The sequence below is a fragment of the Pogonomyrmex barbatus genome, unplaced genomic scaffold (assembly GCF_055798465.1).
Source record: "Pogonomyrmex barbatus isolate J1 unplaced genomic scaffold, ASM5579846v1 scaffold16, whole genome shotgun sequence".
In the NCBI taxonomy this organism is placed as follows: Eukaryota; Metazoa; Arthropoda; class Insecta; order Hymenoptera; family Formicidae; genus Pogonomyrmex; species Pogonomyrmex barbatus.
This window is the reverse complement of record NW_028297112.1, coordinates 3,656,963-3,678,615: the sequence shown is the minus strand read 5'-3', so window position 1 is coordinate 3,678,615 and position 21,653 is coordinate 3,656,963. Positions and strand designations below refer to the sequence as shown.

The window sequence follows — 21,653 nt, the reverse complement described above, 5'->3', positions numbered from 1 at the left end:
GGAGAACGTGCCGCGGAATTCCGGCGACGAGGCAGCCTGCAATCTTAATAATTTGCATTCCGTCGACGGCACTCGATAATGAGCAGCCGGGGGTATATTTACCGCGGCAACCCCGTCCCAACGACGACGATTGTCCACCCCTTTGAATCTTCGGCCGATAAATAACTTCCTTTTTCCGGGCCGCCGCTTTTACCCGCGAGGAAAGGAACAGAAGAGAATCAGAGAACGCGGCGTTTTAATTTCCATCAATTAGAAATAATTGCGATTAATTATCTCGGATGAGATAAGAGAGAGAGAGAGAGAGAGAGAGAGAGAGAGAGAGAGAGAGAGAGGAGAGGGGGAGAAGAAGAGAGATGGCATCTGTTTAAGGGACGCTGGCCGCCTACAGGAGGAACGAATAATTGAATCGCCCGAAGTTCCGACTTCGACAATGAGTGTTTCGTTTCACCTGGAACGAGCTTTCTTCCGCCGGCGGCGACGGGCAAAGCTCGGTGCGCTGCTGGTCTTTTGTTCCGACGGAACTTTCAATTAACGGCCGAAGCATGCAATCCACCGGAGTAGCCATTGAAAATAAGGAATCCCGCGAATAAAAGAAGCCGCGACGTCTCGCTGTCGGGCTTCCTTCGCGGTCGAAGAAACGTGAAATCGCGGTGATAAAATTATCTCAAAATTAATTAAATTTGATGATACGGACGGAATTTCTTCCGTTACGTTTATATTTGCATATTACAGTTGCACGACTTTGTAATTATAAATATATTCGTTTATACGGTGATGTAATGAATTAGTGTAAGGTAAAGAGATACATATGATAACCATGTTTCATGTGAATATTATATATTTTAATTATCCTTTTTTGTTATCATTTTTACTGTTAATAGTTTAATCAGAATTTTTTTATATACTTTTCTTTCAAAGTAGAATTAATATCAAACTTGAAGATGTAAAAAAATAAATTGTATAAAATAAATGCATTAATTGGATTGCTAGCAAAATATCAAAATAAAGAAAATTATTTTAGTGCAAATATTATTTTTAAATAAATAAAGATATTTTTCAAAAAATAACATTTTCACGAAAAAAGATAGCATTTTCTTTTATATAACAATATGTATTAATATATATATTTGTAATATTAAAATGTTTTTGCCGAAGTGTCTAAAAATTTGACCAGATATAGATCTGAAAATAATTTTGTTAAATAGTTTTGTTAGGACCGTCAAAATTATTATGTAGAAATTTAAAAGCGTGATGATATTGTATAAATTTTTGATATTCTATCAATCTGGACAAAAATATTTTTAGCAACCCGACAATGTTATTTTCACATTTTCACATTTATCTGGTCAAACTTTTAGATAGTTGGGCAAAAATGTTCTTTCCGCGCATGATTGTTATTATCAATACTTTTAAGAAGTATTGCACAACATTGCGAGGAAGAAGGAAAACTGTACATACACGACATACATCGCACGCATATTCCTCTGCGTATAAATTCGCTCAGGATGCTTCGGCGCGCAGAATGCCGCGGTACGCGCATGGGAATAAATCAGGTGCCTATTGATTTTGAGCCATACAATCTGTTTCCCAGTCCGCTGCCTCTCTTGGCACGCTACTATGGGAATATCGAAGATGCCACCGCCGCATTTCTCGCCCGATTCGCGACGAAGGGTGTCGATTTTAGATTTTACAGACCGCTTCGCCGTATTCGGATGAAACCAGTAACCTTCGATCTTGAAACGTTGTGTTGACTAGCTGTCACGCGATTTCATGAAAACTTTAAGATTGATTTCATACGAGCCACGTTCAAAGGCATCAATATCATGTTTTAAATCTTACATTTAAAAATTGAACTAAACCAAAATTGCTGTAAATAGCAAAATATATTATATGATTTAATTCTATAATAGATTTTATTTTATTTATCGTTTCAGTTTATTACAAAATGTCCATTATACGAATAGAATAAATAAATTTAGTATCGATGCCTAATTTCAAAGTGAAGAATGAATGAAACATAAAGTGAGGGAAGAAGGAACTTGACGGATCGACTTTATGAATATTAATGCCACGTGGAGACATATTGTAATAATTATGCGTCCCATGCGCTATAACGGAAAAGGAGGAATATGGAGAAAGGAGGAAAAGACAGGGAGAATTGCCAGACGACGAAAATTATTCTCGCAGCGTTGTCACAAATAGCAGATGATAAATCGATATATGTTATTAATAGTATCTTAATTGATTTAATTAATATTAATGTTTTAAGTGCTGCGTAATAAAAGGCTATGATAAAAAAATAATTCGTGTAAGATTAATTATTATAATAATTTATGTGAGAGAAAAAGAGAATAATTCTTTTTAACTTTTTAACGATTTCTTATTACTGTCAGAAAATCAAAATTCATTGTTAAAATTACTGGTGAAAGAACATGGTGTTAATATAAATTACCAAATATAAATTAATATAAAAACTATGATATAATTTGTTCTGAATATCGTTTACGAAGACATCGTAACAACTTTTCAATTACATTCATCATTGATTTAATGATATAAAATAACTAAAAAAATATAAAATAACGATAAATTGCTGTGCAACTAAAACGGCTGTTTTATTTATGGGCCTCGCATATACTGCTTCCATTTCCCTTAACACGTTAGCTTCCTCGGACGTAGATGATCGTTATAATTCAACAGATAGAGGATCGTTGAGGATTGAAACGATCGATAATAATTTTCTCGCGTTCAAGCGTCTATAAAAATTTAATTTGCCCCCTTCACCTACTTAAAGGATTTATCAATTTTTTTCTCAATGCTACCGCGCGCACATCCGCTATACTAGTGGAATCGCCATGATTGTTATTACATGATTACGGTGTAACGGGAAAATCGATGAACGCTTCTCGGTGATCGATAATAAAATCCCAGACAAGAATTTGTACCTCCATGATCACTAAGTGCAAAATTATACTGTGATATACGTATATATGTACATGTGTGTGTGTGTGTGTGTGTGTGTGTGTGTGTGTGTGTTGTGTGTGTATCTTTTTGATCATATATATTGTTCCATTTCTTTGCACTCAATAGTATTCTAACAATAAATAAAAAATACTATTCTAAAAGATAAGTTCAGGATAAGGTAAGATGTTGTGAAGCAACATATCGACATTTTTTAATGTGAAAAATATATACTTTTTTCATTACAAGAAAAAAATCTAACATGAAAATTCTTATCGTCTCGAGAAATCCGTTATCCAGAAAACCTTATACAGAAAAAAAACCGATATCTAAATGTGTAAACAGTTTATATTACGATATATATCAAACAGTTCCAGTTTACTTGAATCGATTTAGAATAACTGTTACCCTCCGGCACAATACGACAGGACGACGGAACGAACGACGAGAACAACAGGGCGACAATGGGCGCAGGGACGCGCCGAAGACGAAGGTGTCGAAAAGGGCGAGTAGGAGGGGAGGGGCCTCTCGAATTCCACGACCTCGGCTGCACCGGCAGATGCGGCGGACCTGCATACGCACGTCGTACATCCGCACGTATGCCGCATACAACACCACCGTGCCTGTGCAGCCGAGGGGAAGAATAAGGTAGGCGTGTCGCGGCCGCGTTACGTGCGTGCGTGTACACGACAAAGAGAGATACGCGGGCATAAGCCGGCTTATTACGCGCCGCCGCGGGCTACAAACACGCCGAATAATGGCCGTGGCTCCGCGTGGCGGAGTAAACGGCGGAGCGGGCGGTATGTGCGCTCCGGTATCGTATTAAATTATAATAATTCCGGCGCGAATTATTAGACCGACCGGGACGAAGAGAGAAAGAGGAAAGCGTACCGGAGGCTCGGCTGGCTGGTTACGCACTTTCCGCCGTGCCGCTGCACCACCATGTTGTGACCCAGGTGCACCGCGCCGGGGGTTCCGACATTTGTTAACAAATATTATAAGCCGTAACCAAACACCCCCGTCAACTAGGAATCGGCGAGGGGGATTCGAGGAGGATCGATGGAAAATCCAATGGAAAAAGATTCGACAAGAGGTCGCTCGTTTTACTAGTTTTATCGGGCAAAAATTAGTCATTTAACTAAATGCTTTACTTATTTGCACGGTAATTGATAAATAAAAATAGGGGATGAAATAAAAGATGAAAGAGAATCTTTATGAAGTCTTATTCAGTTTTCATGATTTTTTTCGATTACATTTTCGATTACATGCAATAACGTAAATTTAAAATTATAAGATATACTAAGTTAAAAAGATTCAAGGTAATATATCTTTATATAAAAGCGCTATTAAATTTAATTATGACAAATTTTCTTAAGTATCAAATTTGATCGTGAGCAAACGATAATTTTTGAAAAATATCGAAACAAAATTTCTACATACGGTGCAAGATGATTCATTATTAATGCTCTAACATTCGCTTCGAGAGAAACCTATTACCGCTACTTCGTTTCTATTGCATAATGCATTTTGCTCGCAAGATGATGTTACATTCGGCGAACACGCAGCGTGCTATACGTCGCGATAATTCTCCGAATTAAATTGCAAATGCCGACGTATTCCCAAGCAGCGTGATATATGGCAACGGGTTAATTTGATTCATCTAGGTTGTAAATATATCTTTCTTCCGACCAACCCGCCCTGTGCGCTTCTCCACGATTAACAATGCGCATGCGGTGGATGAAAGCGTGTCCGTAACAAAATGTTACATGAATTATAAACCAGCACACATCGTAATTCTCTTTTAACCCCCAAACGTCAGCCTGTAACAAATTTTTATCAATTTCAAACTAATATTAAAATTTAATAATAGAATAAGATATTAATGTCTGCAATATTTTTTTAATTTTTAGAATCACTCATTAATTCAGTATGCAGAAATTAATATATAATAAATTCTAATGTGTATCTAATTATTTATAAATATATATATATAATTATAAATTTATATCTTCATTATTTACGTAGATTATGATTATAAATTCAGAATGCATAAACACAAGTTCTATTACAATATTTAATGTAATTCAAATATTTCAATAATCATCGCGCGAAATTTGTAAAACAATTATTTTTCTTTCCCGTTCAAAAAAATGGAGATGTTCGTTAGGATTGAAACTACCACAAACCTGGGAGGCCTAATTACACCGTCGAACGCGAAGAAATCGAGAACCCCGATATACTTGTCGACGATCGAGTTTCCATATCTTTCGTGTCGGGGGAATAGCTACGAGGAGCCAATTATGGTTTCCTTCGTCATTGTCGAGTTCGGAGAGGCTCGCATTACCGGTGCGGGAAAGAGCGGTTCAAGAAAAACGTGATAGCAAGTAGTCTCGTATACCCGCGGAGGGTTGAAACTATTTCGTGCGGGCTCGCCGGGTTTTGTGCCCGATGACGAGGATGACAGGCACGCAAACGACGCGTTTCCGGCCTATGCATCAACAGATGCTGATACCCGTAAGTCTGGTAAAAGCTACGAAAGAACGGATAAGATAGGCGTGCCAACCATAGGCGTATTTTTTATACTTATGAAGACGTAGCGGAATTAATGGGATTGCTGTCATTATAAGGAGGGTGAAGAATGCGTCGTGCAATTAATTCATTCCGATACGTTTTTATCGACTTTCATTTTTATTTGCCTTATTACATTTTTTTATTTATGTTATTTCTCTCTCTTTTCATTCACGAGACGTTATTAAAGTGTTTATTAACAAATTAAATGCAGAATATATAATCAAATTAAAGCAAAATGTATGTATTCCTGTTATAATTATAATAAATGACTGATATTTCCATATCATTGTATAATTAAATAAAATTATTATTATAAAAGCTAAAGAACTAAACCTCTTTTCGGTTAAAAAAACATTATTACTCAAATTTGAGAAATTATATAATTTTCTATTTAAAAAAATTTTCTTATAAAAAAAATTATTATAATAAAATAGAAATATATAGAATTAATATACTTTGTAGTAGATTATGCATTCTAAATAATAATCAATAATATCACTATATTTTTATAAATTTAATGTAGTTAATGCGTGATAGTAGAAGCTGTAGTTTAAAAAATAGCAACAATTACGTATTAATCACGTTAATTACATTGACGATAAATAGGATGGTGTTCGTGTCGAGTGTTCAAAGAAAGAAATTAGCGGCCGCTAGTTTCAGAAGCGTTGAAGAACGTGAGAAGGAATGAGTTCGGGCTGATAATGTGGGTGATCGACGATGCGTCAATATTGAATCGTCGGAGAAAAACGTTGTGTGTGAGCGTGAAGTAGTCGTGCACCGTTTTGAGACTGACAACGGGACCGATAAAATTTATCATCCATTCCTGGGAGCGACGTTCGAGAAAGAAATATCAGTGTGAAAGAGAGTTGGATAAGAATGCTTTCTCGAGGCACTACACGCTTTCTTTCTTCTAAGACAAGCTAAATCATACCGTCGACAACTCGAAATTCAAGATCCGCCGAAAATTGAAGGGATTTCTGCTAAATGACACGTTATTAGAATTTTATGAGTTTGCAAGCGTGAATTTAGCCCTGAGATTTATCACACTAACAAATCTTGAAGTAGATAAGGTCACGAACTCGCGACTTCAAGATTTATCATACTAGATTTTAACTAATATCTCTGATTAATAGGTTCCATTTGAGATTTAGTACTTCCGAAAAGGTTTCGGTAACTAAATTCTAGGAGTATAAATATAAGATTTTGAGATTTATGCAATTCTCAGAAAGCACGAGTTTGTGCGAGATCATAAATTTAGTATTTTGCATTATGCACTTTATATAGAAAGCAATTAATTCTAATTATATAATAATTTATAAAATGAAATTATGATATATATAATATGAAGTAATATATATTTGAAATTTGTTAATATCCTAATTTTCAAATAAGAATATATTGACATTAATTAATTTTAATAATAGCAGCAGTCAGTAATTTTATTCTGTCAAAATTTATCAAAAATTAAGGAATAAAAAAAATATCATGTGATAAATAAATTGTCACATATTTGTCACATTAATGATTGATTTTTGTTGAAAAATCTTTAAAACCACTCGACCAGTGTTACAAAATTGACATGAATATCAGCGTGTCATTGACTTTTATCACCGAAATAGAATAGAAGACTAGGAATATTTTGCTTGTGTATCAATAACTATCTCAATAAAGACTCAAGATAAGATCACCTCGTACTTCATCTCGCAGCTGTAGCACATAATCTCTATCATTGTTCGAAATTGAGTAAATATTTTTCCCCTCACTTTTAAAGAAAAAGAACCATTATACAAAAAGTTGTTTTTAAAAATAATCGACAAATCTATTATCAAAGTAAATTTTCATTCCATCTGTCACATATTAAACACAAAAATCCTCACTTATATAGATATTGTATACATTATTCGTATAATTTTTTGATGAAATGTTTTAAATAAAAATTAATATATTTGACGTTAGCTCATACGTAATAATTTTTATTATCCACAATCATTCTTAACTTTTAAGTTATAAAAGAAATATTTTAATCCTTAAGGTGCTCTTTTAAAAAGAAGTCCCGATAGCATCTGTTTCTACTGATTCCCTATGTTTGTAATATCCAATATTTTTTATAAAGCTGTCGGTCCCGGATAAAGATTTTGATTATCGGCGGAAACTTATGGTAGAGGAATACTGCTTTTCAGTATGGAAAAAATGTCGAGGGGATGGCGGGAGGAGAAAGGAACGGCGAGTTGATTTCAAATCAAGATAGTGCCGGAAGCGAACGATGCACAGTTGGGCGTTCGCGATGAAAATAAATCAAGCTCGAGTTGGACCGCCGGGAGTATCTCTCTTGTTCATTCCCTCTCAGTCTTTCACATTAATAAAACGAGCGAACGAGCAACGGAAAATAATAATATGATTGACAGAATTATGGTTAATTGACACTTATCGATCGTTTACGATAATGGGCCAATTAAAAATCAATGCTCTTGTCGGTTGTTTACGTCGTGCCGACGATTGCATTCATGCTTTCACCTATACAGTTTGTGCGCGACGTCGCGCTGCCGAATTTGCGAAAATTCCGACGGCGGTCGCATTTGCGATGCAAAATAATGCGTTAAAATTCCGCTCGGACTGTCGTCCATGGTTGTAACTCGGCCGACGATTTTTTGTTTTCCACCTTTTTTTCATGAAGTTATGCGATGCCAATGGAAAAAGGGAAATGGAGGATATTCAAATTTCTTGCCAGTTAAAGGAATCTCTCACAGCCCCTATTACCCCCGAACTTTGCAAAAAATTTTATAACTATATATAATTTTATAACTGTTTTATATCTTTATTGCCTAATTTATTCTTATTTTTATAAATAATAATGAATATAATCATAACAAATTAAAATTTTTCTAAACTTATATATACTCTAATGTATATATACTCTAATTTAAATGTTATACAATTGAAAATTTAATCATATTATTAATCTTTTCTTTGAAACAAATATGGTTTATAATTTAGTGACTTGTAATTTCGTTTCTGTTTCTGTAACTGTTTCAAATAAGAAATGGGCCGTTAATGACTTCTTATCGTTTGCCGTAATGCCGGTACCAGCGACTAATTCCTTTTCTGCATAAAATTGAAGATGCACGCACGTGCACACTTCTTTTACAGTTAGTTACTGAAACATTAAAGCAGTAAGGTATTTCAATGGGTAGCCATCGTGACATTGCACACCGTCGCGCTAACAAGACGATCTTTAAAAGAGGAAAACGTTTCCCCCAAGTCACAAGTTAACATCTTTGTTTCGTATTCTTGTGCCCGGCTTGTGAATATATTCATAAAGTAGTCGGCATATTGACTAAAACTTTGAGGATCACCATCTTGAATCAAAAATAAAAAAAAAACGTAGTTAAGTGTCGCGAAGTGTGCTCAAACAATATTTTGGCAATAACACAAATTTACATTCATTCGCGCAATTCCGCATCTCTGACGAGAACTGCATGAGAGTTCAGGTAAATAATTTTTTAGGATAATAATCGACAATAATTGAAGAAAAAAATTTTAAATATAATTTGCGTTCCAAGTGAACATTATTATTGAATAATAATAATAATAATAATAAAATAATATTAGAAGAATATTACAACAAATAAGGAAAGTCCTAAGAAATCATCTTGATAAAAAAGGGTCGTAATACATTTTATTTTATTTCAATTAAAAAAATTTTACGTTATTTTGATTAAATTTTAAACTTTCGTCTGCCAATCAAAATTCTTGCTCTAAGCTATTCCAAACATTGTTCTAAGATTTAGTGACAAACAAGAATAAACATTCAGTAAGATTAAAAGATGATATCAAAACATGATCTATACAATAGCTTAATTCAGAATCAGGAAGAATAAATATTATTTTTTATATTGGAGATGAAAGAAGGAATATTCTATGTATGATATTCTATGATTCACTGTTGTTTCATGCTTCCAAGCCGCATTATGACATCGATCGCTCCGATGTCAAGATATTGAATTAATCATGAGAGACGAATCGCTCTCATCGCGACTTCGCGGATGTGCATTATCGATACATCAGTACGATCTCGCTCGAACGCGTGCACTGGCAAAGTACACCGGCAAAGCTTTAATGGAGACTACATATACATGTACACACATATATATATATATATACACAGCGAGCGTCGGATATATTTCGCGCAACGCCGCATCGCCCAAGCGTACAATAAACCGATGTGTATTCGAAGGGGCTTAACTAGACGAACTATTCCCGCACAGTTTCTATTAGTAAATCACCCGCGCACTGCATGGCATAGATAACGACCCCGTGGCGCAACGACAATGCCTTCAACGGGGAGAGACTTAATTAAGTATATATTAATTAAAATCATACCCATCCCTTACGCGCCAGCGCTAGTTATATGTAGCCTTGCGCTACAATGTTTCTATCGCTCGCTTTATTCATCCCCCCTCCCTTCCGCCCTTTCAGTTTCATTGGACGCACACGTTGCCATATTTGTGAAAATTAAATTTTGATAGCCACGCGTTCGAATTTCAAGTATAAATCGACAAAGGCTGTACGATTTGTACATATAATTATAAAGAATAGTATTTGTTTTAAATTTCAAAATGATATGGAATAATATTACAAATAGATTATCTTTCTTTTTTACAAGAAATTCTTAAGACGTATAAGATGCCGAGTTTGAAAATTTAAATCAATATTTAATACTTTATTAGGAGAGCTTCAAAAATAAATTACGCAACGACAATGTGTCGGTTGAAGTTATTCAAATTCAGCATATGGACTCAAACAGATCAACGGATTTGAAAAGGTTGAGGTTCAATGAAGCGCCGGCGGCGATCTCAGATTTCGCGTCAATTATTCGGGCTTAATAAAAATGTACGATACGGCGGGTGCACAAAAGAGGGTCGTCCGTTCTCCGCAATCCCCTCTCGTAAAATGCAACGTCAAGGAGACGAATCGGTGACATTGGAGAGAAGCACCCTTGTTAACGTTTCCGTCATCCGTCTCCTTTTGTCGGGGGCAACCCTTTCTCTCCAGACGACTTTAAATCGCACCGGTTGGACGCGTTGGGTAATTTATAATGCTATCTTTTTCGCCCGAGAGAGAGAGAGAGAGAGAGAGAGAGAGAGAGAGAGAGAGAAGAGAGAGAGAGAGAGAGAGAGAGAGAGAGAGAGAGAGAGAGAGAGAGAGAGAGAGGAAGAGAGAGTAAAGAAGAAAAAGATTAGCATTAAGTATATGTCATCCATAATGTACATTTAAATATTTGAAGAATAAGCTCAGTTTATTTTGATTGACGAATATGATGCTTATAATACCGTTGAATCATCAATATCTTGTTACTAAAAATAATTTTATTAAAAAACCGTTTTTGATTTCATAACATAATTAAAAGAAACGTGTAATAATAAATTCTTCTCTTCTTCCCCTCCCTCGTCTCTTTCTCTCTTTCCATCTTATAATATCTTCGTAATAAATCTTCCATTGTCTCTGCATATCTACTAGATATCATCATTTCCGATCGGTCGAGGTCGTGTGTGTGTGTGTGTGTGTGTGTGTGTGTGTGTGTGTGTGTGTGTGTGTGTGTGTGTGTGTGTGTGTGTGTGTGTGTGTGTGTGTGTGTGTGTGTGTGTGTCGAGCGATATGTGTTCGAGTAAGTGACATTTCATGTTTCGGCTCGCGGAAGACTCGAACGACACACTGGATACGCTAATAGAAATATATTCGATTGAAGGAGCACTCCTGCGAAAATCCTGCTACGCTTCGTTCGTTCGTGCGTAACTATCAGAAGAAGATTCGAGTTTAATCTTGTGAGAAATTGTAGAAGTGAATGCGTGCGCGGAATAGAAAGATATGTGTGTACATACGTATGAGTTTATATGATAGACAGAATATTCAGTTTGTGTAAGAAAAAAAGTTATCATCTCTCGACTGAAGGATTTTCAACATTATAGAAAGAAAATTCAAATTTTATTTTGCAAGAAGTTGACGTAAAAATTATAACGGAAAGCATGTGATTAATGTGACGAGTAAGAAAGAGAGAGGAGAAAAATACTTTCGCAATAATGTATGCAAAGGTTGCTATTCTTGTCTAGGATATTCAATCCTTCTCGTCTAGGATATCAATCATTTTCCGATTTTCCTTTGTGTGCTTCCGGTGAAAATTTTCTTGCAAAAGAGTCGCCGAATGCTTGCGGCGGGTATAAATAACGCAATGTGAATACAATGTTCCTAAGAGTCGTATCGTTACGCCTTTTCCTGCACCGCCTGTCGGCGATAAATTAAATCGTGGTCGAATGCCACGTACGCATATTTTTCACAGAGCGCTTTATCGTACGTTCTTGAGCGACCCTCGCGTCCCCCCTCCCATTCTCTCTCCTTCTCTTCTTCTCTCTTTGCCTCTTCGCTTAACGTTCCATCGTCTTCGTCTTATCGGCAACACTCGGATTTTAATTTCGCCTTAGGGCGACAGCTCATCCTCTGATAAATAATGACCGATAGCCTCTACACAGTCGCCGAAATGTCAGTACCACCGCGGTACTTTTATCGGAAGATGTTCTTTATTCTTTGCCCATTTAAGTTTTTACGTATCGAAATGTCAATCGAATTGTTCTTCCTGTTTCGCATCACTAAGAACCTTTATACATATTTTATGTTGGCGTTGTGTCATAATTGCAATTGGAAAATAAATCTATCTTTTCAAGAAACGGGAAGGGGAATGAAGTAAATATAAAAAAATATATGCAGTTGCTGAACATAATAACTTGTTTTTAAAGCAGTTTATCAGAGAAATAATTAGAGAATATCGCACTTAATGTAAACCAATTCCAAAAGTTATTTACGATGCACTGACAATTAAGATAATGATAACCGAACTATATATTTTAAAATAATATAAATATATATTTCATTTGGGTGAATTGTTAGACTATTAATATAAATTATTATAATGTTAATTTACATATCAATTTTACATCATTAATACATTTTATGATAAACATTTGTTATATTATAATGTCGGATTGTAATATCGAAGGTTATTATATTAATTTAATGCTAATAACTATTTTTTTCAAACAAAGCAAAAGAAGATTGATAGTTTAAAAGGGTTAAAAAGAAATCCAATAAATGAGTCGAATGGTTATGTTGCGAAAAATAGCATGTATTACACTGTTGTAAATTACACACACACACACACACACACACACACACACACACACACACACACACACACACACACACACACACACACCACACACCACCCCCCCCCCCACACACACACAAAGAAGTAACAAATTGCTCAGTAGTATAGAGCGCAGAATGGAAATCTGGACAACAAAAACAGCGGTCAAAGAAGAAGGAGGGATCGAACACCTTTATCGAATTGTCGATGATCCTCTCGTACCGATTCCTGCTTGTGTAATTTCACGCCCAAATCGCGGAAGTTATGGCAATAGGGTTGGCAATACAAGCTATAAATGGGACCGCCTGGCCGTGAATGTGCGTACATATATAGGTCTCCGGGGCGAGTTTCAAACAGGCATTTTCTCTCTACAGGGTCCGGTCTCTCGAAAAACAAACAGTTAAAGCTAGGTGGTCCCTCATTAAGTTGGCACCACTCCCGGGTCGTTCTCCTTTAATTCGAGACGATCCCGGTGCCGCGCATAGAAAGGGTCCCGGAAGGGTCTTGGGTCCCTCGGGGCCCCATTACACGCGCGCAGGCAGACGGCAGGTCAGTATGTGTTCGAATTGTATGGCAGCGAGAGTGAGATGTCGGCAATGCGAAATCAATGCGTTTGATACGTGTCACAGTATCGCCACATCGACGTACAACGCTACAGAAACACGCGACTCGACCTGCTGCGTGCACGCATTCATATTTCACGCGCGCCAGAGCGTCGTTATTGTACGACATTCTCGGGATTGTTATTACTGCGACTGGCTGAGAAATTTTATATACATACAACTCTCTTTTCCTCTAAAACACCGATCATCTCGTTTGTTTTAAAATTGTTTTTGACATTAATTTCTAGAAAATAATAATTATTTGAGTCGAAGATCCAAACGAATAATCATATATAATTTGTGAACACAAAATGCATTTGTTTAAAATTCTCAATTAAAAATTCATTTCGATTAAAAATACTTTAAGAACGATCATTCAACATTCACAAGATTCATGAAATACCAAAATTATTGATAAATGTTTTATTTAAGATTTATTTCAGCAAAAAGAAAGATACCAACGTATGTGTCTTTCTTAAAATATTTTGATAAAATGCAACTTTATTTTTTCTCACGCTTGATAATATTAATCTAGACTTATTAAGCAAGATCTATTTTTATTTTTAATATTGCATTAATTATATTATTTAATAATACAACTACATTAAATGAAATTTTTCTATAAAAGATTGTATTATCATGTTAATTTTAAACGGACGAATGTATAATTAATTCGAAGATTCGTAGAACTTCGAAGAACGTACAGTAGTCGACGTATGTGCAATATTCGCAACGTAAGGAAAATGCCCTATAATGGGATTACATATAGGGAAAGGATTAACGAAATCCCTCGAATGCAAAAGCTTAGCCTATAATCTGTGCAACATGCCGACATCTTCGATGTAAATCACGAGCGAAGGAAACGAACATATTCTACATAAGGATACTATTAATATAATCGCTTGATTGATATTTTTTTAAAGATTTTAATATTAGTTTAATAGACGACATGATTTAATAGTAGAGTTGATTTATGATTACTTTTTCTATCTTTTTTAAGAAGTCATTAAATTAATTAATTTTGATATTTTAAATAACCACAATATTTAAAAAAAAAAAATGGCATTGATATTGTTTTTAAAAATTAACTAATTTTCCCAATAAACAATAATAATAATAAACTTTTAATGCAAAACATATGCGAAATAACTGTTGTGACGAATCATTGCGGTAATCTCAATGTTATCGTCAAACAAAACGCGTCGGTCGCAAGATAAAGGAGCGCGGCATCTCTAATCTCGCGAAAATGTGTTGTAAAGCGCACCGAGCTCGACGTCTCGGAGACGGTACGACGAGGATGGCATGTGATTTGAAATCATCCCTGATTGGTGCGAACAGCTTCCAAGTTTGAGTATAAATATAAGTAGCAATGCGAGGACGACTCACTACATTTTTCGAACTCTTTCGTGGATCCGTGCGAGAGGCCTATTCTTCAAACCGAAATTAATATGTGAAGTGATCCACATATATATGTTACATACGCGACAAAGACATTATTCACATAATATATGTACGCAATAACTATTGTTATCTTTTTCTCTTTGTGTCGTATAATAAAAATTATTTATTTGCAAATATTTGCACAATAGAAGATCATTTTTGCAATTGATGAATAATTCATAAACTTAGAAAGTATCTCAGAATTTAATTTTTAAACACACACGCGCGCGCGCGTGTGTGTATGCATGTACTTTGTGAACATGCATGTATGACTAACACGTAAATGTATCTACTATTTTTACTATCTTTCCTATCTTTACTGTTTCTTGATCTCAACTATTGCAATAATATGTCAATAACCCTTGTCGTTTTATGTTACAGATACGCGTTAACGTTACAAAGAAAGAACAATAACGTGGAAAAATTACGTGAGTATATAAATATATTCATACACACATATTGCATATACGTATCTTAGTTAGTCAAAAACTAATATTAGCTGATGATAACGAATATAACTGGATAACATTACTCATCTTCATAGCTGTGATGTCATCTTCTCTCGTTTTTAAGCGAAAGGAAAACTGTATAACACAAAACAATTATATAACACACGCGCGCATCAAATTCTCGACAAAGAAAATTCTTTCCACGCTTATGTCATACAAAATCAGATAAAAATAAAATAACTCGACATAAGCATCACGTATAAAGTATTTGCAAAATATTTTATTCTCTTCACTATAGTAATGAATGTGTGACAATATATAAAAATAAAACGTCCCAATTATAATCTAATATTATTGAATATTATTGAATTCTCTTTTCTATAATAAATATAGAATATCAAATAAAATAAAAATACTCACATATGAATATCTGAACTTTGGTGTAAGATAAAACAGATAGTAAGATCATAATGATAAAATTGATATAGAAATTTATATTATTATAAAATATTTTTATTTAATAATAAAAGCAATTTAATTTTTTAATTATCATAAAATTAGATATCAAAACATTATTCTGTAAAACTGCAAATTTTGTTTACATATACTTAACTTATTCTTTTATAATTAAATAGCAGGTTAATTTATAACCTCGATCTAAGCGTCATAACGAAACATTAATCGTAAATCATCATCATATTTTTGTAGAATTGTAGAAAATTGGCACAATAAAAATTAATTTTTAATTACTGGAAGAAATGACAAACATCTCATCGTGAAAAGAAATAACAAACAACTCAAATGAGCTTTGTCATTGAATCTTTTTTCATAGACAATGATTTTATTATATATAGGAATTTAAACTTGGGTTTCGAACTGTTAGTAATAGAAAAGTATGATAACAATTTCGGTAACAATTTTATTCCGAAATATTTGCTCAAAAAGTTGCCATCTGAAATTATTCGAGATATCATTTCATTTTGATTTTTTTCTATTACTATAGTTAGCTTTGTCATATTAAAGAAATTAACTATAATCGTTATATATTATGATCAATTTATAAATATACTATTTCAAGCTATTTAGCTTGCTATTGGAAAAAACATTGTTAATTTGATTCAACTGATAATAAATGTATTAAGCGGACTTTTGACCAGACTTGAGAGAGTCACTATGGATTATATATTAGCACTATTTTCTCGCATTCTCAGAATATCTTGTCGACAAGATTTTTTTTCGCACGCTTTCGTCTTGATTCTTTCTTTTCGAATGTCCGTGTGCACAATTAGTCCGGTTCTCGAAGAAACATGTACTCGCACGCGTAACATTTAACCGTCTTCGTTACACGGGTCATCCAACTTTATGACGTTGTCCATGTAACTGCCGTGTTTACGATTTTATTGAACCCGCTCCCGCTGGTGTGCATCGCTTGGTATGGAACGCACCTAGTCCCGTGTGAAAAGGAAAACTTTATCGGGACGGATTCTTGGTGCTTTAGAATGCAGTTCCGAGGGCAATGAGCCCGAATATCACAGCACGCAAAAATCGAACTCGATTTTTAGAAATCAATATAAAGCTAAAAGAAGTTATTATTTAAAAATTCTGAAGATATGAGTATATAAATGATTTTTTAATACACGTAGGTTTTTGGAATTGTATTAAATTATAGAAAAAAATTACCTTAACCTAAGAAATTACCTTAATTTGAATAAAAATTTTTATATTTTAATACTAAAATGCTTTCTTAGTTTTTAATTTGTAATATTAATACAGAAAACTTATTGTTATTTCATCACGTATTTAAATATTAAAGAAAGTTAATTATAGATACTGCATTCTCTGGTTTTTACTTTATATATTTAAAACATTTTTATAATTTTGAAGATTTTTTCTGGGATTTTATAGAATCGTGAGAGAAGTTTTATATATATATATATATATATATATATATATATATATATATGTTTTATATATTCTATACTATTTATTTAAATCTACACTAATGTTTCAAGATTCAGTTATTTATATTTACAATTAATGTCGACAATTCTCTCTCTTTATAAGAAATGAACCTGTGCTTTATATTCTTGAAGATAGGCCTCTTAGCTTTAATCAATATAAGCTTATCATTATTTATTTAAGAAATATAAGCTGAGAAGAGATAATAGTGTTTAGAAGATTAATATTCATGATAGATAAGAGTAACATGTAACGTAAACATCTCACTCTGTGAGAAGTTATTATGCTTATCCCTCAAGGATTAATCTTGCGTCACATGTGATAGATATTCTCTCTGTTGTGCCAAATATGAAAAAATATATATAACTTATATTTATATAAAAATTTATATAATTATATAATTTTATATTTATATAAAAAAAGATGTAATGAAAGATATCACAAATTATAATAAATATATAAAAAAATAGAAAAATTTCCGATAGAAACTTTTGATTTAAAAATTAAAATAAACTGTCATAATTAATATGTAAAATAAAATTATATGTCTGTCGAATAATCGCTTGCGACGCAAGGTCAATAGAATTTCATCGGTCTCTTCATATAACAATGCAATCATGTAAGTTCCCTCGTTCTGCGCTGTTTCTCGAACGACAGTCGAATATGGTGGGTTAATAAATGCGGTCGGGGTGGAAGTAGCCAGCGATTTCGGGGAAAGTATTCTCGATCGCTCCATTACTCCGTCGTCGGACGGTTGAGTTTCTGCTCGTTTCCTCGTTGTCGGCATGAACTGAGAGACAGTCAATGGCGGCACGGAGGGTTAAAGGAGAATGCGGACTTCGGTTTGACAATAGGCCACCTACGGTCTCCCTACGCCCCCGCCCGCTCTTTCTCGCCCTTTCGTCCCTTTTCGAGCATACTCGGAATCTCGACCGGACCAGCTGCCCTAATGCTGCGGAACTGACTGTAACGCGCCGGCAATTGTCATGGTCTCGTGAACTGTAAAGCGCGCTGGGGAACACGCCACGAGCGATCCTATCCAGATTTACGTTGCATCCTCGACTGTTGACGTTTGCCATCGGGTTCGGTGTTGTCCGAAATCGCCGGCACGAATCGTTTACACCGAGATAGAAGCGGATAAAATAGGCATACGAACATCGAAGGGAAAACCGTGACAAAGATTTGGCTGTTCGGTTAATTAGGCAACAATGGGAGAGCATAAGAAACATGGATTTATATCCTCCAAGTATCATTACCAGAAATTTAATCTATCATTTTAACGATTTGGATATAACGATTTGGAAATAATCTCATTTATTCGGTTATTCAATTTTATTCAATTTACTCAATTTAATTATTTAAATTATAGTACGAGACATGGATTTTACCATTCTACATACGCTGTATATTATTAGAATATGCTATTTAATTTGAGAAATTATAATAATTATCGTATGATATATTTCACATAAATTTTAATATTTTCTGGTCCCATAATGCTTTTTTTTTTTTTTAACAACTCTAAAACTTTCCACTCTTGGACTCAGTTTTTAAATGACTTGTCTCTGTTTGTACGTCTTTCGTTTAAAGTCAATCGGTGTATATATAAATAAGATAGATTTGAATTCCTAAAGGATTTGAGTTTCTTGTAATTCATCTCACAAACCTTGGCGGCTGTGGTTATCGAGGCGTTATCGGCCGTGCGAAACGATGCCACAAATTCCACACGACGTTTCAGGGAGCATCGCTTCGGGCCGCCGTTGGATTAAAGCGTCATCGCGGTGTCGTGTCATGGGGTACAACTGCGATCCTGCAAACGACCCTTTGGAGAATAAACTCCCTTCCAGTATTTATGGACTTTTGGGATTAGCGGGGGGGGGACGAAGAAGAAGGAGGGTACGGGAGCTACGCATCTCTTTTGTAAACTCGTTCTCGAAACACCTCGGCGACGAGAACGAGAGGAGATCAGCCCTCCTTCCGCGATGTAGATCGCGATCTGTGTCGTTTATACGATACTGTCGCATAGGGGATGCTTCTTTGTTCGCGGTTGATTCTCATCGGAAGATACTGTCGAGTGAATTTCGGAAGTGATAATATACATGTCACGCCAAGCTGCGGTTCTGGATGGATTTTACGAGCTCTTCTTACCTCGCGCGATTTCAGAGAATTATGATAATCATAAATTATTCAATACGATCATCAATGTTTAACTTTGTTCAATTCAATATGTATGAACGTTAGGAACACAGAGTTAATTATACGTTACTTATACGCAGTTTCATAAATCCCTTATATACCATATATGCATAATTTAATATTATATATTAAATTAAAATTTTTTTTGTTACATTAAAAAAATATATTTCTATTTTTACTAAATTAAATTTAAAAATTTCTCGCGTTGTAAAATAAATCTTTTATTAGCCTTTACCATGGATATTTATATAAATTCTTTATATTAGGCAACAATTAAAGAATTAATATTAAGATTTGCATTGATTAAAAATTTCATCATTGGTCTCGCGTTTGTCTCACAACGCGAAGCGTATATTATTATAAAGTTAATAACGTGCATATTACATGCATGCATCATATTGGGTTTGGAATAGAATGGAAATTTATCGTTCGATATCACTTCCTTTTTCCAAACAGCTGATATAATATAACATGAGCTATAATTATATATGTTTAACAAAATCGAACTTTTAGAAAATACTGTTAGCATTTAAGAAAAAATTCTTCTCTTTATATGACATATTATTTTAATTTTAATAACAATTTCTAATTTGATTAGACTACAAAACATTTTTCTGAAAAAAAATTTCGAGCATCAATATGCTTTGAATAATTAATAATTGCGAATAAAAACATTTTATGAATTCTAATTAAGTGACTAAAATTATAATAAAGCTTAACTATGATCAAAGACAAAATAAAATAAATATAAATAGTAGAAGTAAGAATAGATAGTAAAATACGAACATAAGATCTTAATCTCCAAACTGATACATCTTGTTACAATTTAAATCTTAATACTTTTGGTTTTTTAATTTTAGCTCTGTTTACTCTGTTTATTGTGTAAGAATTGTTAAACTATTGTTTTCCATTTCGTTGAAAGAACAAAGGTAACTTGTTAATTCATTCAAAGGGTTAGATAAGTGAAGGTGAGAAAAGCGAAGGTGGAGTATAGTCCACGTCAACAGAAACTTCCCGATGTTTTTTGCAGTTTTCGAGACAGACGTGCGTTTAAATGCGAGGGAGTTTGCGACCTCTCCCTTGGATTGTTTTCCTTCTCGTCGTGGATAATTTCCCGTCTGCCACTTGCACCTCGCGCGGTAATTTATTGTAAACGCGAAGGCGGACGCGCCGGTTTAAACGATTTTCCTGATATGGCAGCGAACAGACGGATGAAGAGACACGGAAACGCCTTCCATCGCCACGTTAACGATTCATTACGGAAGTGTAAATTAGCAGAAATCGTATCTCGCTTGGCATTGCTCATTGCCGGAAACATGCGATCATCACTGAAAAAACAGTTTAGGTTTTTAAAATTGATATATACTTTATGGTGATTCATTTAGAATTGTTTGCACAATTCACAAATACCGAAACTTTATTTCGATTATAAACAATCCAGAAAGTGAAAATTTTTCAGAAATTAAGTTTCTTGCTGCTACTAATATAATAAAATCTTATGCAATAAAAAGAAAATAATTTATTTTTCAATGAAAATCTCTGTATTTAAATAATTCTTATCTTAAATAGAACCCTAATATATAATTTAATTGTTTAATTTGGGAATAATGAGAAAATATTGAATGTATTAATATTGAATATATGTTGAAATAATAAGAGAAAAAGAGAAAACGTTATCTAAAATAAATTTTCTTAAAGAAAAGAATGATATTTAGGATTAAATTTTTTCAAATATAAATGAATGGTTAACAGTAGGACGAAAATCTTGTATCCTTATTTTGAAGTTGACTCATACAGTTAACAAAACATTACAATAAACATTGAAGATCAACACGATAAGATAAACCTGTCCTTCTATTCTGCTTGTTGTGGAAAATTTCAATATTTTTAAAACATGGGGTATTAATACTTTCAGCGTAGTGTTGAGAACAATAAAAACTTGTAAACGTATAATTGTTTGTAAAATAAAATATATATACGAAATATATGCGAAAAACATATATATTTTTCCAATGGAAACAATACTTTATTTCTCGCTCGTATGATTAATAAAATAGTTCACCATTGTATGCCGTTGTTTTATTCTTATTAATAATAATATTGAAAAGCAAGAGACATAAATATTAGATAAGCCAGATAAACAAATAGCATGATTCGTGTTGATCCAATAATATTTCATAAAAGAGCTTTACAACATATATTAATTCATATTTTATCATACTTTCTTATATATTTTTATTACAAACTTTCACTTTTGACTATATCTTTATGAAGTTTTTA

General features: G+C 33.9%; 1 long non-coding RNA gene across 3 annotated transcripts in view; it reads right to left on the bottom strand.

Annotated features, from left to right (window-relative positions):
- Positions 1 to 21,653, bottom strand: part of LOC148937133 (uncharacterized) — a 205,996-nt gene that overhangs the window by 181,959 nt on the left and 2,384 nt on the right. The window lies entirely within an intron of this gene.